We start from the raw sequence: 26,201 nt of genomic DNA, 5'->3' as shown, positions 1-26,201 counted from the left end.
TGTGGTGGATGGTCTGGGACTGCATGATAGATTCCAGAGGGAAGAAAAGGAACAATTCCTCCTAAGTAAAGTGAGAAAACCTTTTCAAGCTCCCCTTTACTTGTATTTCAGTACTCTGGTTGCTAGATCACACCTATCATAATTTACATGTGTGGAATGAATTGGCCCATGGCAGCACAAGTTGGCACGCCTAGCATCATTTCCAGTGCAGTGGCTCACAGATGATACAGAACTGCCTTGGGAAAGATCTGACAGAAGTATCTACATATCTCAGAAGGAAGGTAAACAAGGTCCTAGGAAATTACTAAGGATTTCATTTTTAAAAAATAAGCACAAGAGGGTCTTTCTAAAGCAGCACTCTGGAAGGGGAAGGTCAGAGCGCCACCTAGTGGCAGCCCCACCCAGAAATTTAGGAAAGAGAGCAAACCAAACAGGAGAGACAAGAAAAGGGATAACATAGAAGAATTGTGCTTAGTTGGTAGAAAAGGGCAAAGAAACTCAATCTCAGAATAGTCCAAGAAGGGCACAAGAGGGAATGCCAGGGACCGGCATAAGAAGCCATCATCCAAGTTGACTAGAAGGCCCACAACGATGTGACACAGCTCCAGTACTAGCACCTATTCAAAACAGCAGGTGATGGGAGGTTGGAGGACCTTGCCCTTTCATAAGCATCTTCTACAGATCCTGAGCAGTCTACCTCCCAGTCCATCTTCATGCATGTAACATATAAACCCAAGCTCCTGATACCACTAGGCAATACTCAAAAGATTTATTCTCCTAAGTTTGAGAATCAGGCTCCTAAATTGACCTCTTTGAAAATTTACTAGGGCTGAGACCCAGATGAACTAAGATCCCTGTTAAGAATCCATTTGTATTTTCAAATCGGTAAAAATTACCAATTTAGAAATACTGATGGATTCCCAAAGAGAATCACATGCAAATGAGCTGCTCGTTGCTTTTGCGACCCAGCTCATTTACATACGATAGGGGGAAGCCAGTCGGCCAGCTGAGCATGCGTAGAGCATCCCATCGCTAAGCATGGCTGCTCTGCGTATGCTACAGATGGCTCTCATACACGCAGACAAGTTGTGTGTATGAGAACCAGCGTAACTTTTTTTTCCCCCTTCAAAAACAAGCCGGGAGCCTGGACTCGCTTGCCGTGGGGGGGGGGGGGGGGGCGGCGGTGGTCCGCTGGAGCCATGGGTATTCTGCTGGAGACGGGGGGGGGGGGGGGGTTCCCACTGATACCAAGAGCCTGAAGTTAGCTCTGCTGATGCTGGGAGCCTGGAGTTAGCTCCTGTGGTCTCCGGGGTTCTCTTCTCTCCTCTGTTGCTCCCGCTTCCTTGCCCAGGGGCAGGACAGGGCAGTGGCAGCACAAGAACTCCTGTGGCTCTTCTGCATCTCTGCCTAGCCCCGGACAGCTGAAGCAGGATCTTTTCCTCCCACCGCAGGGACTCACCAACTCCCTACAGCCTTTCAGGTTGGATTTTAGTCACAGGTTTTTGTATTCTGGTTAAAACAGTCCCTCTGCCCTGATATTTTGTTGTGTGAAGCTCACTCAAATTTAACAGGAAGTCCCGTTAACATTTCCATGGTAAAGCTAGGGACTGCTTCTGTGCATTGGGTCGGAAAACGGTTGTGCATCGCCTTGCATGCACATTTGTATTGTATTTAGTTCATCATAATAGCTTTGCATTCCGTTTTCGTTAGCTGCTACCGTGATAGCAAAAGAGCACAGAGAACCCCTTTGTGGATGTCTCGTTTTACTCCTTGATTGCTAAACCAGCTAGAACTGATATGAAAACCACGTTGCTGGCTTGTTAGGTTTTGTGCATCTGTGCCTGAATGCCTAACTCTATACTTAGAATTTCCCTAAACTCCTACATTTAGTAGTATAAGAAGTGGATGGCAACAGGGGCAGATTGAGGGCAATGAAAAAAGTTAGGAGTTTAGCTTTGATTTTCGGCACCAGGCTCATAAATTAGGTTCAGAAAACTAAGCAAATGAATGGCAGGCCTAAATGTATAAGCATAACCTTTCAACTCCTGAATTAAGATGAATTTTTAGCTGAAAATGTGGTATGACATTTTAGAAAGGATATTCAGTCAGGTGGTCTGAAAAGGTGCTGGACAGAGTCTGTGGATGACTGGTCAATTATAGACTCTGAGGTGACTAAGCTGGAGATGGGTTCAGCCTTTTTATAAGATGCCCTGTATGATCTCTTGCAAGCATCGGCCAAGTCTATTGCTTTGTCAGTGGCTGCCAGGAGATCGCTTTGGCTGAGAGGTCGGTCAGCGGATGTGGCTTCTAAGTCTAAGCTCAGCAAGTTTCCTTTCGGAGGCTCTTTGTTATTCGGTGAGGATTTAGAAAAGTTGGTTCACAGTCTAGGTGATATAAAGGCCCCTAGACTTCTGGAAGACCATCCTAGGGTGGCTAGTCATGGCCTGTTCTCGGGTAGAAGTCGAGGACATGATTTTTGACGCTTCAGGTTCCCCAAGTCGGCTCCGGCGCAACGATCACGTTTCTTCCAAAGAAATCAGTCCTTTCAGGGGGATCATACAGGAGGCAAAGATTCAGGAGCCTCTTTCCAGTCTTCCACTTGTCTTCCTCAATGAAGGTGTCGGGGCCCAGCCTCTGGTCCCTGTGGGAGCGCATCTGTCACAGTTTTATCCAGAGGTGGGCTCAGATTACCTTCAATCAGTGGGGGTCTTGGAGGTTATTCAAGAAGGTACGCCTTAGAATTTGTGCACCCTTTGTCAGACGCATTTCTGGAGTCTCCTTCCCGGTCTCAAACCAGGGCGGCCGTCGTCAGGTGTATTCTGGAAAGGCTTCTCAGCCTCCATGCCATTTGTCCCACTCCCACAGCAGAACTCAGACAGGGGCGGTATTCAATTTACTTTGTTATTCCCAAGGAGGAAGGTTCTTTCCTACCGATTCTGGATCTCAAAGCAGTCAATCGGACACTCAAAGTTTCTTCCTTTCGTATGGAGACCCTCCTCTCTGTTATTGTAGTGGTCAGACCCAGGGAATTCTTAATGGTACTAGATCTGACAGAAGCTTATCTGTATATCCGATCTGTCCATTCCACAATTGTTTCCTGCGCTTTGCCATTCTTGGTCAACATTTCCAGTTTTGGGCATTACCTTTTGGCCTAGCAACGGCTCCCTGAACCTTTACCAAAGTCATGGTGGTAGTGGTGGCAGCTCTCAGAAAGGAAGGGATTTTTGTTCACCCTTACCTAGACAACTGGCTCATCAGAGCCAAGTCTTTCCAGGAGAGTCTACAGGTTACGGAGAAGGTTGTTCAGTTTCTTCAGTCTCTTGGTTGGGTAGTCAACTTCCAAAAGAGTCGCCTGCAGCCATCGCAATTCCTGAAGTACCTGGGGGTACGCATCAACACTCAGAAAGGTAAACTGTTTCTCATAGAGGCTCGGATTCTCAAGCTGCAGTCCCTAGTTCCAATCATTTCGGCCGTCAGCAAGAGATTATTTTCAGGTCCTGGGGTCCATGGCGGCGATGATAGAGGTGGTGCCCTGGGCCAAGGCCCACATGAGGTCGCTTCAAAGGTCCTTGCTCTCCAGGTGGTCCCCCAGAGGGATCCCCTTTGGAGGAGGCTGCCGCTTCCAGGACAGGAGCAGAGCAATCTTCTTTGGTGGCTTCGGACATCCAATCTATCCAAGGGAATACCTCTGGATGCTCCGCAGCGGATCGTGGTGACAACGGATGCCAGTCTGAAGGGCTGGGGGGCCATTGTCTGGGGCAGTATGCACAAGGAATCTGGATGCCTGAAGAGATGACCAACTCAATCAATCTCTTAGAGACAAGGGCAATAAGATTGGTGCTGCAAGCGTTTTGTCCCCTCCTGGAAGGTCAACCAGTGCACATCATGTCTGACAACGCCACGGCAGTGGCAAATGTCAATTGTCAATGGGGGATAAAAAGTCTTCAGCTGGAAAGAGAAGCGGCTCAACTCATGAGCTGGGCGGAGACTCATCTACTGGCTCTTTCAGCCACCTACATGGCAGGAGTAGAAAATGTTCAAGTACACTTTCTCAGTTGCAACACTCTGGATCCTAGGAAGTGGGCCCTCAGCAATGCTCTGTTTCAGGCAGTAGTGCATCACTGGGGGCTTCCAGTCATGGATCTGTTCGCCTCGGCGGCCAATGTGAAGGTTCCGAAGTACTTCAGTCGCCGGAGAGACCCGAAGGCTCAGGGCTTCGATGTGCTGCTACAGCCATGATTGAAGGGGGGTTGCTGTATGTATTTCCTCCGTGGCCTCTGATAGTAACATAGTAACATAGTAGATGACGGCAGAAAAAGACCTGCACGGTCCATCCAGTCTGCCCAAGATAAACTCATGTGTATACCTTACCTTGATTTGTACCTGTCTTTCTCAGGGCACAGACCGTATAAGTCTGCCCAGCAGTTTTTCCTGCCACCCAACCACCTGTCCCGCCTTCCATCACCGGCTGTGGCACAGACCGTATAAAAGTCTGCCCTCCCCTATCCTCGCCTCCCAACCACCAACCCCTCTTCCCCCCACCTGCTCTGCCACCCAATTGTAGCTAAGCTTCTGAGGATCCATTCCTTCTGCATAGGATTCCTTTATGCACATCCCATGCATGTTTGAATTCCGTTACCGTTTTCATCGCCACCACCTCCCGCGGGAGGGCATTCCAAGCATCCACCACCCTCTCCGTGAAAAAATACTTCCTGACATCTTTTCTGAGTCTGCCCCCCTTCAATCTCATTTCATGTCCTCTCGTTCTACCGCCTTCCCATCTCCGGAAAAGATTCGTTTGCGGATTAATACCTTTCAAATATTTGAACGTCTGTATCATATCACCCCTGTTCCTCCTTTCCTCCAGGGTATACATGTTCAGGTCAGCAAGTCTCTCTTCATACGTTTTGGAATGCAAATCCCATACCATCCTCGTAGCTTTTCTTTGCACCGCTTCCATTTTTTTGACATCCTTCGCAAGGTACGGCCTCCAAAACTGAACACAGTACTCCAGGTGGGGCCTCACCAACGTCTTATACAGGGGGATTAAAACCTCCCTTCTTCTGCTGGTCACACCTCTCCCTAATCAGCCTAGCAATCTTCTAGCTACGGCCACCGCCTTGTCACACTGTTTCGTCGCCTTCAGGTCCTCGGATACTATCACCCCAAGATCCCTCTCCCCGTCCGTGCCAATCAGACTCTCCCCGCCTAACACATACGTCTCCCTTGGATTTCTACTCCCTAAGTGCATCACTTTGCATTTCTTCGCATTGAATTTTAATTGCCAAACGTTAGACCATTCTTCTAGCTTCTTCAGATCTTTTTTCATGTTTTCCACTCCCTCCGGGGTGTCCACTCTGTTGCAAATCTTGGTGTCATCCGCAAAAAGGCAAACTTTACCTCGTAACCCTTCGGCAATGTCACTCACAAATATATTGAACAGAATCGGCCCCAGCACCAATCCCTGAGGCACTCCACTACTCACCTTTCCCTCCTCCGAGCAAACTCCATTCACCACCACCCTCTGGCGTCTGCCCGTCAACCAGTTCCTAATCCAGTTCACCACTTCGGGTCCTATCTTCAGCCCATCTAGTTTATTCAAGAGCCTCCTGTGGGGAACCGTGTCGAAAGCTTTGCTGAAATCTAAATAGATTACGTCCATAGCACGTCCTTGATTTAATTCTCCCGTCACCCAGTCAAAGAATTCAATGAGATTCGTTTGGCACGATTTCCCTTTTTCTCGGATCTTGCAACTTATTTGCTTCCAGGAAATTCACTATCCTTTCCTTCAGCATCGCTTCCATTACTTTACCAATAACCGAAGTGAGGCTTACCGGCCTGTAGTTTCCAGCCTCTTCCCTATCACCACTTTTGTGAAGAGGGACCACCTCCGCCGTTCTCCAGTCCCTCGGAACCTCTCCTGTCTCCAAGGATTTATTAAACAAATCTTTAAGAGGACCCGCCAGAACCTCTCTGAGCTCCCTCAATATCCTGGGGTGGATCCCGTCCGGTCCCATGGCTTTGTCCACCTTTAGCTTTCCAAGTTGTTGATAAACACTCTCTTCCGTGAACGGTGCTCTATCCGCTCCATTCTCGGGTGTACTTTTGCCAGTCCCTAGCGGTCCTTCTCCAGGATTTTCTTCTGTGAAAACAGAGCAAAAGTATCTATTTAGCAAATTGGCTTTTTCTTCATCATTTTCTACATAGCGTTTTGTTGTATCTTTTAGTCTCACAATTCCGTTTTTAGTCTTTCTCCTTTCACTAATATACCTGAAGAAGTTTTTGTCTCCCCTCCTTACATTTCTAGCCATTTGTTCTTCCGCTTGCACCTTCGCCAGACGTACCTCTCTCTTGGCTTCTTTCAGTTTCATCCGGTATTCCTCCCCGTGTTCCTGTTCTTGAGATTTTCTATATTTCTGGAACGCCAACTCTTTAGCCTTTTTTTTCTCAGCCACTTGCTTGGAGAACCATATCGGTTTCCTTTTTCTTTTGCTTTTAGTTACTCTCCTTACATAAAGGTCTGTGGCCCTATTTATTACTTCTTTCAGCCTGGACCACTGTCCTTCCACTTCTCGTACGTCCTCCCAGCCCATCAGCTCCTTTCTCAGGTATTCGCCCATTTTACTAAAGTCAGCACGCTTGAAATCCAGGACTTTGAGTTTAGAGTGTCCGCCCTGCACTTCAGCCGTCATATCAAACCAAACCGTTTGATGGTCACTGCTTTTCAGGTGTGCACCCACTCTGACATTTGACACACTATTCCCATTTGTGAGCACCAGATCCAACGTTGCTCCCTCCCTCGTGGGTTCCGTCACCATTTGTCTGAGCAGAGCACTTTGGAAAGCATCCACAATCTGTCTACTTCTTTCAGATTTGGCAGATGGAACCTTCCAATCTACATCTGGCAGATTAAAATCTCCCAACAACAGCACCTCTCTTTTCTTCGCCAACTTATGAATATCAGCGATCAGATCTTTATCTAGTTCCTCCAATTGTGTCGGGGGTCTGTAGACAACGCCCACGTGGACAGAGGTTCCATCCTCTCTTTTTAAGGTGATCCATATCGCTTCTTCCTTTCCCCAGTTTGGATCATCTAATCCAAAAAGTGGAAGCACACAGGGGTTGACTGATTGTGATAACCCGGATTGGCCTCACAGGCCCTGGTATGCTGACCTTCAGAGCCTGATCATCGAGTCTCCTCTCAAGTTTTCGGAGGATCCCAGTCTGTTGGTTCAGGGGCCGGTAGTTCATCTAAACCCCGGTCGATTTTGTCTTACGGCTTGGCTCTTGAGCGGGCGAAGTTGACTAAGATGGGTTACTCTGCAGTGGTCGTTGCTACCATGCTGAGATCTCTACGCCATTTCACAACTATGTCAGGACTTGGAGAGTGTTTGAGGTGTGGTGTTCTGAGTTGAGTATCTCTCCTTTTCGGGCCTCCGTTGTGCAGATCCTAGATTTCTTACAAAGGGGGCTCGACAAAGGTTTGGCACTGTCCTCGCTTAAGGTTCAGATAGCTGCCTTATCCTGCTTTAGGGGTCAAGTCCATGGTAAGTCCCTGGCCTCTCATCCGTTGTTAAGAGGGGCAGGTCTTGTATGGTCTCCCACGCAGGATATTTTTCCCTTGTGGGACCTTAATTTGATTCTCTCAGCCTTGTCTCGTCCGCCTTTTGAACCTTTGATGTCCTGTACTTTGAAGGATTTGACTCTCAAGGTGGTTTTTCTGGTAGCTATTGCTTCAGCTAGGAGAGTTTCGGAGTTGCAGGTTCTATCTTGTCGGCCCCCATTTTTGGAATTTGCAAAGGACCGAGTGATCTTACGACCAAGGTTTTGTTGCATTTTCATGTTTCTCAGTCTGTCGTTTTTGCCCATTCTGGAGGCCTCCTCTCGGTTGGAGGAGCAACGTCGCCTCAAGTGTCTTGATGTCAGGAGGGCTATCAAATTCTATTTGAGGTCCACAGAAGAGTTTTGGCAGACAGATCGCTTGTTCGTGCTCATCGGGGGAGTTCGAAAAGGGCTGGCAGCTTCTAAGCCTACTATTGTTCATTGGCTAAAGGAGTTGATTGCTTCTGCTTATCTGCTGGCAGGCAAACCAGCTCCTAAGGGAGTAAAAGCCCACTTTACAGGGAGGCAGGCAGCTTCTTGGGCTGAGCGGAGTTTAGTTTCCCCTTTGGAAATCTGCAGAGTGGCACCTTCGTCTTCATTATATTCCTTTTCCAAGCATTACAGTTTGGATCTGCAAGGTCGTCAGGATATGGTTTTCGGAACACAGGTTCTCACAGCGGGGTTGCTGGGGTCCTACCCATGACTTTACTGCTCTGTTACTTCCCATCAGTCACTTGCTGGGCCAGTCTGGAGGGATGCTAAGGAAGGAGAAATTAGACCTTACCTGCTAATTTGCTTTTCCTTTAGTCCCCCTGGACCAGCCCAGACCCCTCCCGTTCTGCTATATGTATATATTTTTTTCTCTGCGCGTGTTTTTTCCAAAGAACGTGATGGGTTTGTTTCTCTTGAAAGTTATTTTGTCGGTTTATGGTTAAAAAACAGCAATTTTAACATGCTTTATTCCAGTTTAATGCCATACCTGAGTGCTCAAGTGAGGCATGCTATTTTAAGCATGTCGCACAGACTTTTTAGTCTCGTGCCTTGGCTGCTCAGCAGGTTCCTAGGTTATGGCTTCTTTCTTTCGTTCTGCTCTGTTACAGTATACTGTTTTCTTCTCAACCTAGCAAGGGCTCTTACTGGCTCTCTTGGATGAGTCAGAATTCTCAGTCTCCACCTGCTGGAAGGCATGCACAACCGATCAGTCACTCGTTGGACCGGTCTGGAGGGACTAAAGGAAAGCAAATTAGCAGGTAAGGTCTAATTTCTCCTTGGCTTCCGATAAATTTGCAGATATGGTTTAAAAATCTCTGCCTTTAAAATGCAGCAGAATCTGTATGCAATTTGTTTTACTTTTTACTTCATATATTAGAAAATGTTGTGCTCTTGGGTTAATTTGTCCCTATATTTTCTTTCCAGTAAGGAGGTTTGAAGGATCCTTTAACTGTACAGCTGTGGCAGAATGGAATCGCTTGCCAGTAGCCCTGATATCTTTTGAAAATTCTTCTTAAAACCCCTTTTTGTAAACTATTCAGGAAAAGACTGAGACGATTAAAATGAGGTTATGGCTCTTGTTCCTAGAAGATGTTATATCCCCAATATGGCTGGCTTCTTTAGCTGCAATCCACTTCGAAATCATATGGGGAGATAGTGGAATGTAAGACTCTGATAGCATAACATCATGGAACAGGATCTGCTGACATAAAGCCTCTTCTAAAATACCTGGTGAAAGGGACGTTCATGTGCCTGTGACATGCAGCATGAACATCCATTTTAGAAAAATAGATGTCTAAAATATCAGTGGGGCAACATAGGAACATTGAATGTCTATGTTAACAAATGGCAACATAACTGTTTGTTTCAGCATATAACCATCTCTGTCAGCCATTTTAGAAACAGAGACATCTATTTCTCTTGAAGCTATCACAAAGCTCAGCATCCCTTACCAGTTTCATTTTCAGGGGAGATACCAACCACTAGGGGATGAAGGAGGTGACTTCCCCTAATACCTCCAGTGCAGCACTGTTCTATAGGAGCACATTTCTGAAATATGGGCATCCCAGGTAGGAGGTCTATCTCCCGATACCTATCTTTTTAGACACACTGCCTCATCCTCTCATCCCAATACAATGTGAACAACCTCATAAATATAAACACCCCAGACTACACCCTCCCCATCTCAGACAGCCTGAAACTCCTCAGCGTTACAATCGACCGCAACCTAACACTAGAGAGCCACGTGAAATCCACAACTAAGAAAATGTTACATTCAATGTGGAAACTCAAACGCGTGAATCCATTCTTCCCAAGGGAAACATTCCGGAACCTGATACAATCAATGGTACTAAGCCACCTAGATTATTGCAATGGAATTTATGCAGGATGCAAAGAACAACTCATAAAGAAACTTCAGACCGCTCAAAACACGGCAGCCAGGCTTATATTTGGAAAAACGCGATTTGATAGTGCCAAGCCCCTCCGTGAAAAATTGCACTGGCTCCCAATCAAAGAACGTATTGCTTTCAAAATCTGCACTCTGGTTCATAAGATTATCTACGGCAAGGCCCCGGAATACATGACAGACCTCATCGACCTTCCAATCAGAAATACAACTGGATTAACACAAACATATCTAAACCTCCACTACCCAAGCTGCAAAGGACTCAAATACAAATCAACTTATGCATCCAGCTTTTCCTACATAAGCACACAACTATGGAACACACTACCAAAAGCAGTGAAAACAACATATAACCACCTAAACTTCCGGAAATCACTAAAAACTTACCTGTTCAAAAAGGCATACTCTACCAACCCTACTTAAATACCTGAACCCAGCAACACTACCAAACCAAAGAACGTAATGGCCATAACATAACTCTTCCTCTGTATGATTCCCTAATATGTTTGTTCCACATGAACCGTATTCTACCATAACATCACTGTGTAACTGTTTATACCGGAATTAGCGAATGCCTTTACGGTACTATGTAAGCCACATTGAGCCTGCAAATAGGTGAGAAAATGTGGGATACAAATGTAACAAATTTAAAAAAATAAATAAATAAATACTGTAGACATTCATTCCTCTTCTGAAATGGGGACTAAATGCCTAGGTTTTGAGCCCACCCTAGACCTACCCAAAACATGCCCAGACCATGCTCCAAGCTACAAATTTAGGAGCTCAGCTTGTTTTGAATATCGGGCCCCAAATTCTTACAGTGAAGGAATAATGACTAAAGGCACAGTTCATTTAAATAACAGATGTTCCAATTTAATTTACAATAATAATCCATGTGGCCTAATAACCACGAATTTACCGGTGTAACAGGTCTGAGAACGTATAGCAGTAGCCCAGTAATTATTAAACATTTGTATTAGTTTTTTTAATCTAGTATCCTAACTAAGTAAATTGTGTTTGATCACTCTACTTGTTCTGCAAGGATTTAGACTGAATAATTGACCATTAAGATTCTACTCCCCATACACCTTTGGCTTTCAGAAGGAAAACAAAGGGCAGTCCTGTAAGGCACTTATAGGCTTCAAGTCTGTGAAATTTGGAGGTGTGGAAAATATTATGCTCGGAAGTAAATCTTCATGCAACAGTTTGTTACCATCCCTGCCTCACCCATTCCAAGAGCTGACCTGAATACAATTTTCTGGCATAAGGAATAAAATGTTAGGTGCTCAGAGTGCGTCATCGTCTAAGAAAGCAAATAGAATGTTAGGAATTATTAGGAAAGGAAAACAACAATGAGGAAATCTTGCCTCACCAAACTACTACATTTCTTTGAAGGGGTGAATAAACGTGGATAAAGGTGAGCTGGTTGATATTATGTATCTAGATATTCAAAAGGCATTTGACAAAGTGCCTCATGAACAACTCTTGAGGAAATTAGAAAGTGATGGGATAGGAGGTAGTGTCCTATTGTGGGTTAAGAACTGGTTAAAAGATAGAAAACAGAGTGTAGGATTAAATGGCCAGTATTCTCAATAGAGAAGGGTAGATAGTGGTGTTCGCAGGGGTCTGTGTTGAGACCGCTGCTTTTTAACATATTTCTAAATGATTTAGAGATGGGAATAACTAGTGAGGTAATTAGACTTATACGGTCTGTGCCAGAGCCGGTGGTTGGGAGGCGGGGATAGTGCTGGGCAGACTTATACGGTCTGTGCCCTGAAGAGCACAGGTACAATTCAAAGTAGGGCATACACAAAAAGTAGCACATATGAGTTATCTTGTTGGGCAGACTGGATGGACCATGGAGGTCTTTTTCTGCCGTCATCTACTATGTTACTATGTAAATTTGCTGATGACATAAAGTTATTCAAAGTTGTTAAATTGCAAGAGAATGTTGAAAAATTGCAAGAGGACATTACAAGACTGAGAGATTGGGCATCCCAATGGCAGATGACATTTAATGTGAGCAAGTGCAAAGTGCTACATTTTGGAAAGAAGAACCCAAATTATAGCAACATGATGCAATGTTCCCTATTAGGAGTCACCACCCAGGAAAAGGATCTGGGTGTCATTGTTGATTTTACGTTGAAACCCTCTGCTCGGTATGTAGCAACGGCTAAGAAAGCAAATAGAATGTTAGGAATTATTAGGAAAGGAATACTGAATACTGCGTGCAATTATAGTGGAATTAGAAAAGGTAGAAAGAAGGGCAACAAAAATGATAAAGGGGATGGGGCAACTTCCCTATGAGGAAAGGCTAAAGTGTCTAGGGCTCTTCAGCTTGGAGAAGAAATGGCTGAGGGGAGAGAAAGACCTCTGTCATATCTCCCCTCAGCTGTCTCTTCTCCAAGAAGATGAGATTTGATGTGGACAAGTGCAAAGTGATACACATTGGGAAGAATAAGCCAAATCATAGTTATCTGAATGCTAGGTTCCACCTTAAGAGTTAGAACCCACCTACCACACTCATATCCTATAGTGCTACAAAACATTGCACCTAACCAACAAGATTGTATTCACCTCAATGTCCTATTTATAATATTGCCACACTGAACCCTAAACGGGATATTAGCGGTATATAAGACCTGAATTGAATTGAATCTAGGTGTCATCATGGACAATATGCTGAAATTATTGAGCCTACAAGTAGGTGGGAAAATGTGGGGTACAAATGTAACAAATAAATAAATACATCTTTTCTGCCCAGTGTTTGGTGGCAGCCGAAAAAGCAAACAGAATGCTAGGAATTCTCAGGAAAGAGCGAGAAAATAGGACAAAGAGTATTATAATGTCTCTATTGCTTCATGGTGTGACCATACCTTGAGCACTGTGTGCAATTCCGGATGCTGTATCTTAAAAAAGATTAGGAGAATTAGAAAAAGTTCAAAGAAGGGTGACCAGAATGATTAAGAGGATGGGACTCCTTTCATATGAGGAAAGGCTTAAGAAGTTAGTACTCTTCGGCCTGGAAAGGAGATGACTGCGGGGAAATATGATAGAGGTCTACAAAATACTGAGTGGTGTAGAATGGGTAAACATAAACCGATTTTTTAACTCTTTCAAAAAGTACAAAGACTAGGAGACACTCAAGGAAGTTACATGGTACTACTTTTAAAACAAACAGGAGGAAATATTTTTTCACTCAAAGAATAGTTAAGATCTGGAACTCGTTGCCAGTGCATGTGGTACCAGCGGTTAGGGTATCTGGGTTTAAAAAAGGTTTGGGCAAATTCCTGGAGGATAAGTCCATGTTCTATTGAGATAAATATGTGGAAAGCCACTGTTTGTCCCTGGGATCAGTAGCATGAACTTTGCTACTATTTGGGATTCTGTCAGGCAGGGGCGTAGCTACAGGTGGGCCTGGATGGGCCCAGGCCCACCCAGTTTGGGCTCAGGCCCATCCAGAGAAGACTCCCAACACCTCCGTCACCGACGTGTCTCCTCACACCCTCTCCAACTCCCACCGCAGCGCTTCCCTTTAACGCTGTCGGCGCTGTCTCCTCACCTCACAGTCTCCGTTTTCCACCCCCGCGGCAGCGCTTGCAATTTGCTATCATCGGTGCACTGCCACTGCTGACAGATGCAACATGACGTCCTACTCCGGGACCTTCCCTCTGCCGCATGCGTTCCGCTCTGCGTAAACAGGAAGTTGAATTAGCGCGGCAGAGGGAAGGCCCCGGAGCAGGACGTCGTGCCGCGTCTCTCAGCTGTGTCAGGCAGTGCCGACGATAGCAAATTGCAAGCGCTGCAGCAGGGGTAGGACACGGAGACTCTGAGGTGAGGAGGCACTGGACTTGCAGGGGGGAGGTTGCATGGAAGGGGAGACGGAGAGGTGCTGGATTTGCAGGGGGGAAGGGGAGAGGAACTGCATATGCGGGCGGGGGGTTGGCGGGAAAGGGGAGGTGAGGTGCTGGACATATAGAAGGGGGGCTGGGTTAGATGCTGGATATGCAGGGGATTGGGGATGGCTGAAGGGAAAGGAGAGGGATGTGGACCACGTGGGGAGTAAGGTAGAGGTCCAGCATGGAATGGGGTAGGGACAGAGCATGGGTGCCCACCCATCCAACCTGCTGGCCCACCCAAAAATTGCTTTCTAGCTACGCCACTGCTGTCAGGTACTTGTGACCTGAATTGGCCACTGTTAGAAGCAGGAAACCGGGCTAGATGGATCATTGGTCTGACCCACTATGGCTATTGTTATATTCTTGTGTTGTTCTTTCATTGGGAAGTCATCCCATCCCCTTTATCATTTTTATCGCCCTCTATATCGTTTCTAATTCCACTATTTTTTTTTTTTGAGATGTGGTGACCAGAATTACACACAATATTCAAGGTGCAGTCACACCATGGAGTGATACAAAGGTATTATAACATTCTCATTTTTGTTCTCCATTCCTTTCTTAATAACTTTATAGATAAAATACTGAGTGGAGTGGAATGGGTAGATGTTTACCCTTTCCAAAAATACTAGGACTAGGGGGCATGCAAAGAAGCTATTAAGTAGTACATTTAAAACGAACCGGAGAAAATATTTCTTTACTCAATGAGTAATTAAACTCTGGAATTCGTTGCCAGAGAATGTGTGTGGTAAAAGCAGTTAGCTAAGCAGGCTTTAAAAAAAGGTTTGGCTAATTTCCTAAAAAAAAGTCCATGAACCATTGTTAATATGGACTTGGGAAAATCCACTGCTTATTCCTGGGATAAAATCTGTTTTACTGTTCTGGGATCTTGCGAGGTACTTGTTACCTGGACTGGCCACTGTTGGAAACAGGATACTAGGCTTGATGGACCTTGGGTCTGTCCCAGTATGGCAACATGTGTGATGTTACTCCTGAATGTGTCACCTTGGAACATCATTCTGTGATCTCTTGTCAAGTCTAGAATAGTATGTTTCCTTTGTTAGCTAATTTTTGAGGCGCTAAATTGCCAGCTATAATCTGAATGTTCCCTGATAAAGGTCTTTTTTGCTGGATGAATTCTTCCCCTTTGTTTTCACTCTCTGTGACTAATGACTTTAGTGATATTTCCCCATAGAGGGTCACATTTACCTTATCTTCATAGTAATTTGCCACGCCAAGAAAAAAATGATGAGATTGAATACCGTATTGCTAAATGAATTGCAACCATTGGTCTGCTGAGATAGACTTTTAATGCCCATGAGATCAGAACAGCTACCAAAATAATGGTTTATCCTGCATGACAAAGAGGCCTGGATAACACATAGCAGACATCTAAACGTGCTTGAGAAATTCCATCAGCTTTAATTATGGAAAAATTTTGCCATTACCTGGCAAGCCAAAGAACAAATACCAGTGTTCTTGAACAGACTGTGTCCTTAAATGTTGAAGCTACCATTGCTCAACTTCAGCTCCACTAGATCAGACACATTGTTAGAATACCAAATCCAGTCCTCTATTCCCAACTTATTTATCTATCTATTTTATTTAAAACGTTTTTTTTACCCCACTTACACCTAAGTGGTTTTCAAGAAATACATACATAAAATCATAAATCCACAAAAAGTAGAGGAATAGCCTAATTAGTGTAGTGGGCTTTGATCCTGGCAACCTGGGTTCAATTCCCACTGCAGCTCCTTGAGACCTTGGGCAAGTCACTTAGGGGGTCTTTTACTAAAGCTTAGCTCCAGTTATCTGCAGCAGGGCCCATTTTATTCCTATGAGCTACATAGGCTGCCAAGAATAGCCTCAAAGACTGATTTTTCTCACTAATTAGCATAGCCAGAATGAGTCTATGAATGCAGGAGTTGGGTCAGTGTATGGACTAGAGATAGGAAGAACAAGATTTTCCTGTTAAACCTGTCAGAACAAAGTTTGTTTTTCAAGCAGCTATACATTGTTGGTCCCTAACAAAAACCTGCTGGTGAGATAAGGCTCTGGAACTGATGCAACAGAATGAAAAACATCCAACTCTGTCATGACTATGCCAGAATTCCCAGTTGCTTTTTCCTTTTGACCAAATGTCATTTCCTTGTCATCAAGCAGATGCAGCCATTACAGATGGGTTGTGTCCATCAACCAGCAGAGGGAGATAGAGAGCACACTGTTTTCAGTGCCTCATACCAGCTTGCTCCACTGCCTCTCCTTCAGTAATCTCTATCTCCCCTAGCAGAGTGGTTGTAGCATCTTCGAGCTCCATCAAAAATCTGCCTGGAGGTGGCTCCTGGCTTGCCAGTTGTTAGCCGGGGTGTTGGAGGCTATAGCAGCTTCACTTTAAAGGCACATAGGTTCGCCCTTTCCCTGCCTTACCCATACCTCCGTGGATGTGGACACATTGCTTAGCTTTCCCTGTCCTTCCCCACCAACAGTGGATGCAGGCACATAGGTTCGCCCTTTCCCTGCCTTTCCCACTCACCTGAGTCTCCGGAGTTCTATTTACCTCTGCTTTCCTCACAGAGTTTATTAAAAAAAAAAAAAAAAAGGAACAGAGGTTTTTCCTTGCCTTTTTCTGTGGGACCGGAGCTGTGATACTCGGTCCAGTGAGGTAAGAGTGTTTTCTGACTCCTCCGGGGTGGGCCCGCGATCGGGGTGATTTTGGCGCGAACCGCCATTTTGAATTTTACCGCCGTTTTCGGCGATGGCTGCAGAGAATGTAAAGCGCTGTTCCAAGTATGGCAAGCGCAGATCAGCAGCGGGGCTCTATAAATCGTGCTGTACAGACATTAGAGCCGGCCCGTGCATGGCGAGCGACGATTCTTCGCGCTCTGAGCTGGCAGCGGACGCCATTTTGAATTTACCACATGGCGCGACCTCCGCTGAGACGGAGAGTCCTGAGCCCGGGGGGAGGCCTCGGAGTGAGGCTGATATGCCAGCTACTAGCCTCGGCAGAGATCCGGGTGCCCAGGGTGAGTTTTTCTCCCCTGATTTTGTCTTATTAATGCATAAAGCATACATGCTTAAATGAGCTCTCCCACAAAGCCCTGCAGGGGCCTCTTCTAATGCCCCCCCCCCCCCCCCCCCCGGTGAATTCTAGCCTGGGTATGCCCTCTGAGGCGTTATTCCCTGATAATTGGCAGAATATGAAGCGCAGAAGGGCTCATTCCCCTTCAGAGTGCTGCACCTCCATTCCCCCCCCCCCCCCCCCCCGTGGTCGGGCTGTGAGGATTCGGAGGACTCTGGCAGGCCTTCATGGTCTGAGGAGCCAGAGTCTGGTTCAGAAGTGACTCAGGATCTAGACGATCCCTCCGCGGTGAGGATTTTCCACTGTGATGAGCTGCCAGCGCTTATTTCTGATACCCTGCAGGCTCTCTCTATTGAGGACCCTGACAGTGGCTCAGCCTCCTCTGTGAATCCTAGGATGGCTAGTACCAAAAAGTCTGCTCGAGCCTTTCCTTTGCATGACTCCATCCAAGAGCTTATTTTGGCTCAATGGGCTGACCACGAGGGACCGTTGAAAGTTTCCAGGGCTATGGGGTAATTATACCCTCTGAGTGAGGAGCTTATGGCTCGATTTGCTATGCCTAAAGTGGATGCCCTAGTCACAGCTGTGACAAAGAGAACTACCCTCCCTGTTGAAGGAGGTGTTGCCCTGAAGGATATTCAAGACCGTAGACTGGAATCAGCACTTAAACGGTCATTTGAACTTGCAGGTCTCACTATTCCGGCGTCTGCATGCAGTTGTTATGCTGCTAGAGCCTGCCTGGCTTGGTTGCAACAGGCAGTGGAACAGTCCGGTGATGGAGCGGAGCCCTTTTCAGATGTGGCTCCGCGGATGGAGTCGGCCTTGTCCTTTCTTGCTGACGCCCTTTATGATATTGTCAGAGCTTAGGCTAAACACATGGCAGTAGCAGTGGCGGCTCGCCGTCTTCTTTGGCTACGGCATTGGGCGGCGGACATGGCCTCTAAGCAAAGGTTGGTGAAGTTGCCCTTTCAAGGCCTTCTCCTGTTTGGTGAGGAGTTGGAGAAAACTGTGAAGGGCCTGGGTGAGGCTAAACCCCAGCGCTTGCCCGAAGATAGGCCTCGGCCTTCCTCTAAGGGTGCGGCGGTCCACTCCTCTTACAGACCTCGCTTCCGTGAAGCTCAAAGGTACCGCCCGGGGCGTTCTGCTGGGTTCACTTCTCGTGCCCATTTTCAGCAGAGGAACTCCTTTCGCTCGGACAAATGTTACGGAGCCGCTGGGTCAAAGCCTGGAGTTCAGGGGCGACCCTCTCAATGATGGTGCGCTGGCCCTCTCCTCGAGTCCTGTCATCGGAGGACGTCTTTCCCTCTTTGCCGAGGAGTGGGCCAACGTTTCCTCAGATCAGTGGGTCTTGGACCTGATCAGAGACGGTTACAGAATAGAATTCGAAGCCCCTGTAAGAGACGTGTTTGTGGAGTCCCAATGCGGTTCTGCTGCCAAACGGGTGGCGGTAGAGGAGACTTTGCAAGGTCTGATTCAGATAGGGGCCGTGTCCCCGGTACCTCCCGCCGAACACGGCTGCGGCCGCTACTCCATCTACTTTGTGGTGCCGCGAAAAGGAGGGTCTTTTCGCCCTATTCTGGACTTTAAAGAATTAAACAAGTCCCTGAGAGTGCGGCATTTTCACATGGAAACCTTGCGCTCCATCATTGCGGCGGTACAGCCAGGAGAGTTTCTCATGTCTCTGGACCTGAAAGAAGCTTACTTGCACATTCCAATTTGGCCCCCGCACCAGAAGTTTCTGAGGTTTGCGGTGATGGGAAAGCATTTCCAGTACTGGGCTTTGCCTTTTGGCCTCGCCACAGCTCCCCGCACCTTTTCAAAGGTTATGGTGGTAGTAGCTGCCTTTCTAAGGCAAGAGGGTATTCGGGTTCACCCGTACCTGGATGACTGGCTCATTCGAGCAAACTCTGCTGCAGAGAGTCAGCATGTCACAGCCAGATTGGTCTTAGTACTTCAATCTCTGGGCTGGGTTGTCAATTTGGCCAAAAGTCACCTGACCCCCTCGCAGTCTCTAGAATATTTGGGGGCCAGGTTTGACACAGCCTCGGGGTATGTGTACCTCCCCAAGCAAAGGCGGTGCAAGCTTCAGAATCAGGTCCGTCTGCTCCTGAGGATGCCCCGCCCGCGAGCTTGGGACATTGTTCAGCTGCTTGGATCGATGACGGCCACCATGGAATTGGTGCCCTGGGCGAGAGCACACCTGAGACCTCTACAGTATGCTCTACTCCAAAGATGGTCTCCAGTATCTCAGGATTATCAATGCAGACTCTCTTGGCTCCCTGCGGCTCGACTCAGCATGGAGTGGTGGCTCTCAGACAGCATGCTGCGGCGAGGAATGCCGCTGGCGCTCCCCGATTGGTGCCTAATGGTGACAGATGCCAGCCTGAAAGGCTGGGGCGCACATTGCAAGGGGAAGCATGCCCAGGGTCTATGGACACCCGAGGAGTCGGAGTGGTCCATCAACCGCCTAGAGTTGAAAGCGGTGTTTCAGGCGCTTCTGGCCTTTCAAGTGACCCTGGAAGGATTGGCTGTCAGAGTGATGTCGGACAACATGACAGCAGTGGCCTACATAAATCGACAAGGCGGCACTCAGTGCAGAGCTCTAGCCGCGCAGGCCGAACAAATTTGCCACTGGGCCGAGCTGCATCTACAGTTTCTGTCGGCAGCTCACATTGCAGGTCAGAGCAACGTGCACGCCGATTATCTAAGCAGGCATCAGATCGATCCAGCGGAGTGGGAACTTGCAGACGAAGTATTCCTGCAGATATGTGCCAAGTGGGGCAAGCCCGTGATGGATCTAATGGCGACAAGCACCAATGCCAAAGTCCCGTGCTTCTTCAGCAGACAAAGAGATCCTCGCTAGGCGGGGTTGGATGCCTTGGCTCAACCCTGGCCTCCAGGCCTACTGTATGTGTTCCCTCCGTCGCCCTTGATAGGGCGAGTGCTCCTGCGGATTCGGCTGCATCCAGGAGAAGTGGTTCTCGTCGCCCCGGATTGGCCCAGGAGGCCTTGGTATGCGGACCTCTGACAGATACTCGTAGAGGATCCCCTTCAGTTACCTCTGGTTCCCAACCTGTTGTCACAGGGTCCGGTGACCATGGAGGATGCCGGCCGATTTGGTCTTATGGCCTGGCGATTGAGAGGGCGCAATTGAGAGACAAAGGCTATTCCAATAAAGTAATTACCACTCTCCTGCAAGCCCACAAGCGTTCCACTTCCGTGGCTTATGCCAGGATTTGGCGCCAGTTTGAAGTCTGGTGTGCTTCTAAAGAGATCACACCCCTGCGGGCTCCTGTCTCGCCGATTCTGGACTTTTTGCAGGATGGTATACAAAAAGGCTTGGCCTATAATTCCCTGCAGGTGCAAGTGGCAGCGTTGGCCTCCCTGCGTGGCAAGGTTGAAGGCGTGTCTTTAGCTGCTCATTCAGATGTGGCACGGTTTCTTAGAGGGGTGCTTCGGCTCCGTCCTCCCGTGCGTGCACCTTGTCCAGCGTGGAACCTGGGGCTAGTGCTGAAAGCCCTTCAAGGTGCTCCCTTTCAACCGCTTCGGCGTGCTTCAGAGAAAGATTTGACACTGAAGGCCGTCTTTTTAGTGGCCATTACTTCGGCGAGACGGGTGTCAGAGCTCCAGGCGCTGTCCTGTAGAGACCCTTTTCTGCAGTTTTCGGAGTCCGGGGTCACGGTTCGGACCGTGCCTTCCTTCTTGCCTAAGGTGGTTTCAGTGTTTCACCTAAACCAACCTATTTTCTTGCCCTCTTTGTAGAGGAGGAGTTTCCAGACTCTTTTGGGCAATTGCACCTGTTGGACATGCGCAGGACTCTGTATCTGCGAGTTACTAACTCTTTCAGGACCTCTGATCATCTGTTTGTTTTGCTATCAGGGCCTCGCAGAGGGTCTCCAGCGTCTAAAGCCACTATTGCCCGCTGGCTTAAAGAATCTATCTTTTCAGCTTATTTGCTTGCCGGCCGGCCTCTGCCTGATGCCTTTAAGGCGCATTCCACTAGTGGAATTTCCTCTTCTTGGGCTGAAACTGGAGCACTCTCTCTTCAAGAGATTTGTAGTGCAGCAACATGGGCTTCTAAGCTCTCTTTTGCCCGACATTACAGGCTGGATGTGGTTGCCAGGAGGGACGCACATTTTGGAGCGCAAGTGCTGGCGTGTGGTGTGGCTTGTTCCCGCCCTATCTAGGGATTGCTTTGATACATCCCATCTGTAATGGCTGCATCTGCTTGATGACAAGGAAGGGAAAATTAGGTTCTTACTGTGATAATTTTCTTTCCTTTAGTCATAGCAGATGCAGCCATGATCCCTCCCTGATTGCTTTCTGCTGTAAATCTATTTCAGGTTCTGTTCATGTTTCCTGGAGATTCCGTCCTTGGGAGAAAGTCGGAAAACAGTCTTCAGGATTCTTGTTCAATTAAAGGAGGATGACTTAATTCCCTCCAGTTTCATGTTTTGGAGGATGAGTTTATTCCCTCCGGGAGGATGAGTTTATTCCCTCCAGTTATGTCTCAGTGGAGGATGAGTTTATGCCCTCCGGGAGGATGTTTCATTCCCTCCATTCTGAGTTAATGCCCTTTGTTGTAGGGCCATCGTTCGCTGTGAGGAAAGCTCATGTTATTCCCATTGCGGTTTGCCATACTGCTTTGGAAGCTTCAATTACTGAAGGAGAGGCAGTAGAGCAAGCTGGTATGAGGCACTGAAAAAAGTGTGCTCTCTATCTCCCTCTGCTGGTTGATGGACACAACCCATCTGTAATGGCTGCATCTGCTATGACTAAAGGAAAGAAAATTATCACGGTAAGAACCTAATTTTCCCATTTCCGCACATTACCCCCTAAAAATGCCCACATTCTGTGCATTTTAGTGAGATTTCTCTTTTCTTTCACTAAATCTTTCTCTTTGAAGAATTGGTAAATATGGACATTTGTGTGCTAGACATGCTACAAGGATTCTTTCTGGTTGTACATTCTTTTTTTTTTTTTTTTTTACATTTTCTATTTAGTAAATTTTATATATACATTCACAACCAAATAAATGCAAAGAGAGACAGCCAGAGAAAAAAACAGAAATAAACCTAATTATAAAGACATTTAACGAACAGCTATTTAGACCTCAAAAGAGAGCCAATCCAGTCAAATCTTGATTATCTGACCTAAATGAGACCGACCTGATGGCAGATAAATGAAAATATTATACAATTAGGGACTCAATAGAGCTGCTGGAGCACTCGTATTATCAATCACTAAATAGCCCCAGTCTTATTGAATACAAAATATCTTTATTAAACACGTGTGCTTCAAAACCTGCTTTGAAGCACACGTGTTTAATAAAGATATTTTGTATTCAATAAGACTGGGGCTATTTAGTGATAGATAAATGAAAAGTCAGAAAATAGGGAAAACAATGGTAACTCCTCAAACCATGTAGAGGGCAGCAAAAGCCAGAGTCCTGGCTCACAAATGTGGTAAAAGTAGGGTCCCGGGTTTGGGAAACGGAAAGAGAAGCCGCGTGACATCACCAGGTTTCTGTTGGGTATGCCTGATGGTCAGATCAGCGAAGGTCCAGTAAGTGATACTGTACTGTAATATGAAAACAAAGAAGAAAAAAAGAAAACACAAATATAGAAGAGAAACAAATTGCTAGAGCCAGCCAAATCAAGAGTCTTGCCTCACCAATTTGCTTCATTTCTTTGAAGGCATGAATAAACATGTGGATAAAGGTGAACCGGTTGATGTAGTGTATCTAGATTTTCAGAAAGCTGTTGACAAAGTTCCTCATGAGAGACTCCTGAGAGGCAGAGGAGCAAATAGGTGGATGGAGTGGACTTCGAAGGAAGAAAAAAAAAGTGAGACTGAGGTGGAAGAAGAGGTTGAAATCTACAAGAGGGTGAAAGTAGTAGCCCGACACCACCTCCGCGGCCAACCGGGCAAGGAGTATGGGAGAAAAGATAACCTCCATGGCATAGGGCCGCGACTGAAGTAGAGTCTTCAGGGTAAAGCCAAGTTTCAGTTAGGGCGAGCAGATGGAGAGTACGAGAGATAAAGAGGTCATGGATGTAGGAAAGTCTGTTACAGACAGAGCGGGCATTCCACAGAGCACAAGAGAAAGGCAGGGAAGAAGGGGGGAGGAGAGGAACAGAAATTAGATTGGAGATATCACGGTGTGACCTGCACAAATAGGATGAGAGCTGATGTGGAGGACCAGGATTGGGATTATTGTCCCCAGCGGAGAGAAGGAGAAGGAGCAAGAGTACAGAGAAGGGTAGGAGAGGTATGATGACAGCGACGAAGGCGAGATGTACTCAGATGGAAAGGAGATGGATGAATGGAAGGAAGGAAATGTTGAAGGGTGAGAGCTGAGAAAAAGGAAGAGGAAAAAAAGAGATGGTGAGATGATAAATACAGAGGTGGACAATGTGTTCCTGCAGTGTACAGTGGTTTCAGATGGAGAAACAGATTAGGAAGAGACAGTACCAAGAAGAAAAAGTGTACTGGAGCCATAAGTAGTAACTGGGAGAAAATAAATGTAAAGAGAAAATGCCCCGGCACGCAGCACCTAGAGCGGAGGCCCTGAGTGGATCGGAGTGGACCTGGGAGTCACCCCAGAGAAGGCTGTAAAGATATGCAGATGAGCCGCAAGTCCTCCACAGCACCTGAGAGCGGGGCACCTCTCAGCCGAGGAAAGGCTTACCAGGGGTTAGGCCGAAGCCAGCATTCCTCCCCCTGAGGGTCGCCTGATGTACTTTTCTTCTGACGAGTCCTATGGGATTCCCTCTGAGTCTTCTCCACCAGAAAGGAGATTTTTTCCACCGGAGAGTCTATCCTTTACCTCCTTTGTCCGGGAAATGGCTGCGGCTATTCCCTTTGCTATGGAGGTTGAGGATGAGCCCAGGGCTGAGATGCTCCAGGTCCTGGATTATCCTTCTCCACCTAGAGAGGCTGCAACGGCTCCTTTGCATAATGTACTGAAGGAAGTCCTTATGCGAAACTGGTCGTTCCCTCTGTCTAATTCCGTGATCCCGAAAAAAGCTGAATCCCAATATCGGATCCACGGTGAATTTAGTTTGATGAGGTCTCAGCTACCTCACAATTCCATGGTGGTGGACTCCGCCCTCAAAAGAGCCAAAAGTACTAGGGACTATGCCTTGGCGCCCCCAGGCAGAGAATCTAGAACCTTGGACTCTTTTGGGAGGAAGGCGTATCAGGCCACTATGCTCACTGCCAAGATCCAGACTTACCAGCTCTTCACGAGCGTCCACTTGCGGAACTCAGTGAGGCAACTGTCCAGCTTGGTTGATGCACTCCCTTCGGAGCAGGCCGAGCTTTTTCGCCAGGTGGTCAGACAGCAGAAGGCATGTCGAAAATTCCTGGCAAGGGGTATGTTCGACACTTTTGATGTAGCATCCAGGATCGCTACACAAGGTATAGTGATGCGCAGATTCTCGTGGTTGCGTGTCTCTAACCTGAATCATTCAGTCCAGCAGCGGATGGCAGATGTTCCTTGCTGGGGAGACAACCTTTTTGGTGAGTAAGTAGAGGATCTAGTTGACAAGATCAAGAAGCATAATGATGCTATGGATTCTCTCTCTCGCCGGGCGTCTTCTGCTACCTCCTCATCCAGGAGGTTTTTTGCAGGGAAGAAGAGTACTCCCTATTCCTATGCTAGGCGTAGGTTCACTCCTGCTTCTCGGCAGCCTGCCCAGGCTCAGCCCCAGCGTGCTCGTTCTTGTCAACAGCGTGCGCCTAAGACCCCTGGTGCTCCCCAGCAAAAGCAGGGGACGGGCTTTTGACTGACTCCAGTTCAGCATAGCCTCAGTAAAAGTGTCCATACCGGACGACTTGCCAGTAGGGGGGAAGTTAATGTTTTTTCACCAAAGGTGGCCTCTCATAACCTCCGACCGGTGAGTTCTTCAAATAGTCCGGTTAGGATACACCCTCAATCTGGTATCCAAGCCTCCAAATTGCCCACCGGGAGCTCAGTCCTACAGCTCCCAGCACAACCAGGTACTTACAGAGGAACTCTCCGCCCTTCTACAGGCCCAAGCAGTCGAACCCGTTCCACCAGGGGAAGAAGGGCTGGGGTTCTATTCCAGGTACATCCTTCTGCAAAAGAAAACAGGGGGGATGCATCCCATCCTAGACCTAAGGGCCCTGAACAAATTTCTTATCCGAGAAAAGTTCAGAATGGTTTTCCTGGGCACCCTTCTTCCCATGATTCAGGAAAATGATTGGCTATGCTCTCTGGACTTAAAGGATGCTTACACATCTCGATACTTCCAGCTCACAGAAAGTATCTTCGATTTCGGCTGGGAACACAGCATTTTCAATACTGTGTACTTCCTTTTGGCCTGGCATCTGCACCCAGAGTGTTTACAAAATGCCTAGCTGTAGTCGCAGCGTCTCTACACAGACTGGGAGTGCATAGTGGTTAGGGTGGTGGACTTTGGTCCTGGGGAACTGAGGAACGATTCCCACTTCAGGCAGCTCCTTGTGACTCTGGGCAAGTCACTTAACCCTCCATTGCCCCATGTAAGCCGCATTGAGCCTGCCATGAGTGGGAAAGCACGGGGTACAAATGTAACCTCACGAGTGGTCACTGAACATGGGTATTGTCCGCAAGATCTTACGAGCGTGGGGCACCCCCTTGGTGGATCTTTTTGCCACTCAGATCAATCACAAGGTCCCTCAGTTCTGTTCCAGGCTTCAGGCCCATGACAGACTAGTGTCAGATGCCTTTCTCCTGCATTGAGGGACAGGTCTCTTGTATGCGTATCCTCCCATACCTCTAGTAGAGAAGACTTTGCTGAAACTCAAGCAAGACTGCGGAACCATGATCCTGATTGCACCCTTCTGGCCACGTCAGATTTGGTTCCCTCTTCTTCTGGAGTTGTCCTCTGAGGAACCGTGGAGATTGGAATGTTTTCCAACCCTCATCACCCAGAACGAGGGGTCACTTCTACATCCCAACCTCCAGTCTCTGGCTCTCACAGCCTGGATGTTGAGAGCTTAGAATTTGCCTCCTTGGGTTTTTCAGAGGGTGTCTCCCGAGTCTTGCTTGCTTCTAGAAAAGATTCCACGAAGAGGTGTTACTCTTTCAAATGGAGGAGGTTTGCCATCTGGTGTGACAGCAAGGCCCTAGATCCTCTTTCTTGTCCTACACAGACCCTGCTTGGTGGGAGGCGGGACTAGTGCTGGGCAGACTTATACGGTCTGTGCCAGGGCTGGT

This window comes from Microcaecilia unicolor, chromosome 3, assembly GCF_901765095.1.
Source record: "Microcaecilia unicolor chromosome 3, aMicUni1.1, whole genome shotgun sequence".
In the NCBI taxonomy this organism is placed as follows: domain Eukaryota; kingdom Metazoa; phylum Chordata; class Amphibia; order Gymnophiona; family Siphonopidae; genus Microcaecilia; species Microcaecilia unicolor.
This window is presented reverse-complemented; position numbering follows the sequence as displayed.